Below are 4,631 nucleotides of genomic sequence, written 5' to 3' on the forward strand. Positions count from 1 at the left end.
TTAAATGGTATTCGTCTAGAGGACCTAAAATTTTTTTTGGTTTCTTTAGCACCTCAATTATTCAAACTTGCACACTGAAGAATACTTTATGATAATATATGTATAGGGAATAATAGCAGAGTAAATCTTACTCATTTTAAAGGGTATTGGCTACATAATCTAGTACTATATAGTCCAATAAACAAGTTTAGTAAAATGTTTCTCCCTCTCCAAAGTCTAAATTTTATTATTTTATCACACTGAATTTATAAATTACTGATACATATTACAAGAAAATATTAAAGAAAAATACAGAGTAAAACATATTTGTTCCTAGGGGTGAGGGCTTATAGTGCCATGTATTGTAATACATAGGTCTTTTTAAAGTCAGGAAGCCTCTGGATCCAATGGCCAAAAAAGAAGAGACAGTAGAGGGGGTGAGAATAGAAAGAGAGAGAGTGAGAGTAGAAAGAGAGAGAGAGAGAGTCAGTGAGAGTAGAAAGGGAGAGAGTGAGAGGAGAGGGAGGGAGAGAGAGAGAGAGAGAGAGAGAGCGAGAGAGAGAGAGAGAGAGAGATTGAGAATGAATGGAGCCATTGCAGCCAAATGAAACTGAGAGAAAGAAGAGAGAAAAGAAATGACCAAATGTCCTATTGGTTTGTTTTTTTTTCCTTCAATTCATTGATAGAAAATAGGCTCAATGAGTAGCAGAATCCCTTTTTATTTATGTGTGAAATTCTTTAAATCTTCATTCATCCTTAAGGAAGATTAAGGGTGACTGGAGAGAAATAGAAGTTTTTTTTTTTTTTTTTTTTTTTTTTTTTTTTTTGAGACGGAGTCTCACTCTGTCACCCAGGCTGCAGTGCAGTGGCGCCATCTCTGCTCACTGCAAGCTCCACCTCCCGGGTTCACGCCATTCTCCTGCCTCAGCCTCCCCAGTAGCTGGGACTACAGGCGCCCACCACCACGCCCGGCTAACTTTTTGTATTTTTAGTAGAGACGGGGTTTCACCGTGTTAGCCAGGATGTTCTCGATCTCCTGACCTCATAATCTGCCCGTCTCGGCCTCCCAAAGTGCTGGGATTACAGGCATGAGCCACCGCACCAGGCCGAGAAATAGCAGTCTTAATGTAACTCAATTTGTGATGAAGGTGGGACCCTTTATTATTTATTAATTCATCTATATAAATAAATATAGATGGCACTCAGGCTATATTGCTGAGTGAAGTCATGGAAAGATAAATTAATAAATAATGAAGGATTGGATAAGTGATGTCAAAATGTTGCACTACTAATTCTTCAAAAAATTCTCTCTATATTAATATATATACATACTACATAGACATATATACACATATATACACACACTTGTATATGTATGTATGTATGCCTACACATTTACATATGGTCACTCTTGAAATATAAATATAATTTTAAATTTACTTATGGTAAAATCACTGTTGTTTGGTTTATGATTCTGTAAATTCAAACGTATGTATACATTTTATCACCATCACCAGAAACAGAACAGCATACAGAACAATTCCATAACCCCCAAAATTTATTTTGTGCAGCTCCACAGCAAACACTACTCCAACTTCTAACTCAGGCAACCAGTGATCTATTCTCCATCTCTGTAACTTTATCTTTTCCAGAATGTAATATATTTGGAATCAGATAATATGTAACAGTTGAAACAGGTTTCTTTCACTTAGTGTAATGCATTTGAGACTGACTCAAGTGTTGTGTTTATGGATAGTCTGTTCCTTTTGATGCTAGGTAGTATTTCATTATACCACAATTGGTTTATTTACTTATATTATTTTTTAAAGAAGCCCAAACACATTTTCTTGCTGTATTTGTGTTTAATTCTCCATCGATAATGAGCAATCATGAGGATGGCCTTCTGCAGGACAACATAGTCACAGGACTGAGGCGATTCATCGGCACTGAGAAGGAGTATGAGGATCACAGAGTGGGGGGCTGCCTCTTGCTGTTTCATGTTAGAGACAAACTATAACACAGTCCATGGGCCTGCAATCTTCCCCTTTTATTATCTGGTAAACGATGTAGTCTTCCACTTAATTCCGGAAGTCCTAGTTGTCCCGCAAGTGATGTTCTGCAGCTTCAATATTCAGTGGATCATCAAAATTCACAAGATCAGTAAAGAAAGAGTTTAATCCCCAAACAATTACCTTTATGGGATGTTCTCGTGGGATCCCAGCCAGTGTAGTCAATTGAATGTTCTCTCAGTAAACTCAGATATACTTCTCCTGTCTCTGTAATGTTGTGGTGCCACATCCTGCTCAGGCATTTCACTTTGGGAGGCGCCATGATGTACGCATGGGAACCTCAGTTCAAATGGAAATTTTCCACCCTGTAACCCCCTCATCTGGTTACAGTTAGCTGAAAACAATGAGGCTGGTTTGGATCAAGAAAAGACACTTTACATGTAGAGGGTAAATTAGCTTCAAGCAACTTGTCTCTCACAGAAACCCTCCAAGTGGAGTCGGACACTGTGGCTGCCGTTGGGACCCTTTGAACAACAGTTTTTGTTGTTGTTTGTTTTCCATGTTTTGGTGACCAGGATAATGCTTCCATAAACATCCATGTGCAGATTATTGTTTGAATACGAATGGACATTTCTCTAGAGTAAACACCTAGAAGTGGGTTGCTGAGTCCTGTGGTCAGTGTAAGCTTTTTTTTTTTTTTGAGATGGAGTCTCACTCTGTCGCCCAGGCTGCAGTGCAGTGGCACAATCTCGGCTCACTGCAAGCTCTGCCTCCCAGGTTCACACCATTTTCCTGTCTCAGCCTCCCTAGTAGCTGGGAGTACAGGCGCCCGCCACCACTCCTGGCTAATTTTTGTATTTTTAGTAGAGACGGGGTTTCACCACAATTGGCCAGGCTGGTCTTGAACTTCTGACCTTGTGATCTGCCCACCTTGGCCTCCCAAAGTGCTGGGATTACAGGTGTGAGCCACTGCGCCTGGCCCAGTGTATGCTTTTTAATAAGAAAATACCTGCCGGTTGCGCAGTGGCTCATGCCTGTAATCCCGGCACTTTGGGAGGCCGAGGTGCGTGGTTATGAGGTCAGGAGATTGAGACCAACCTGGCTAACACGGTGAAACCCTGTCTCTACTAAAAATGCAAAAAAATTAGCCAGGTGTGGTGGCATGCACCTGTAGTCCCAGCTACTTGGGAGGCTGAGGCAGGAGAATCGCTTGAACCAGGAGGCAGATGTTGCAGTGAGCCGAGATAGGCCATTGCACTCCAACCTGGGCAACAGAGGGAGACTCCATCTCCAAAAAAAAAAAAAAAAAAAAAAATTATATATACCAGACGGTTTTCCAGAGGGACTGAAACATTTTGCATTCTCACCATCAATTTTATCAATTTTTAAGAGTTCCAATTACTCTCTATCCTTGACAGCACTTAGTATTGTCATATTGTTATCTTTTAAATTTATTTTAGCAATTCTAATAGGTGTGTATTTCTATGTCATTCTTGTTTTAATTTGCATTTCCTTAATGACTCATTGATGTTGAACATTTTTTCATGCACATATTTTGCTACCACTATATTCTTTGCAGTGCAATGTCTGTTCACATATTTTGCCCGTTAAAGTTGGGAGGTTATTTGTTTTCATGTTTGTTTTCTCATTTGTTTTCTCTTTATGTTTCCCGAATACAAGTTTTTTGTTAGGTATGTGACTTGAACCTTTTTTTTTTCAGTTTGTGGCTTATCTGTTCATGTTTCAACAGTGTCTTTCACAAAACAAACTTTTAAGGTTTTATGAAGTTCAATTAGCTTTCATTAATCATGATTTTGGTTTCTTTAATAACATTTTGTCTAATTCAAGGTCCCCCCAATTTTTTTAATGTTTTCATCTCAAAATTTATTTTTGAAATAGATTTATCCTTTACATTTAACTCCATGATCCATTTAGAGTTAATGTTTATACAAAATATAAAGTTTAAGTCAAGCTAATTTTTTGGCATATAGATATCCAATTATTTCAGAAATATTTATTGAAAAGACTATGCTTTCTCCATTGAATTGCCTTTGCAACTTTTTCAAAAATTATTTGACCATATTTATTTATATTTCTGCACTCTCCATTTAAATTTTTAAACAGTATGCAATAAAACAAAAGCTGGCTTTGCAAAGTCACTTTAAGTAAAATATTTAAAAATATATATATAAAATCCTATGTACCCATTATTTTTCCCTCTCTACATTTACTCAGATATTTACCTTCTTTTTCTTTTGTTCTTCATTCATTACCATTTCTCTTCCATTTGCATTTTTTAAAGCATGTTTATGGGTGACAAATTGTCCTAATTTTCTTTCATCTGAGATTGTGTTTCACTTTTGATCCTGAAAGATAGTTTTGCTTGATAAGAATTCTCAGTTTACTTTTAGCTTCTCCTCTCAGCACTTTAACAAATACTATTCCACTCTCTTGCCACATCCATCAATTCTGATTAGAAACCTGCAGGTATTTGAATTATTTCTCCCTCTATGCAATGTGTGGTTTTTCTCTGGCTGCTTTTAAGACTTATCCTTTATCTTTGGTTTTCAAGAGTTTCACTATAGTGCCCCAGAATGGTTTGATTTCTGCTTATTCTGCTTGGAGTTGGCTGAGTGTTTTGGA

General features: G+C 37.6%; 1 pseudogene; it reads right to left on the bottom strand.

Moving 5' to 3' along the window:
* Positions 1–1,907: 1,907 nt before the first annotated feature.
* Positions 1,908–4,269, bottom strand: LOC100996133 (NEDD8-conjugating enzyme UBE2F-like; annotated as a pseudogene).
* Between the last annotated feature and the right edge of the window lie 362 nt (positions 4,270–4,631).

The sequence above is a fragment of the Pan paniscus genome, chromosome 18, assembly GCF_029289425.2.
Source record: "Pan paniscus chromosome 18, NHGRI_mPanPan1-v2.0_pri, whole genome shotgun sequence".
NCBI classification, from domain to species: Eukaryota; Metazoa; Chordata; class Mammalia; order Primates; family Hominidae; genus Pan; species Pan paniscus.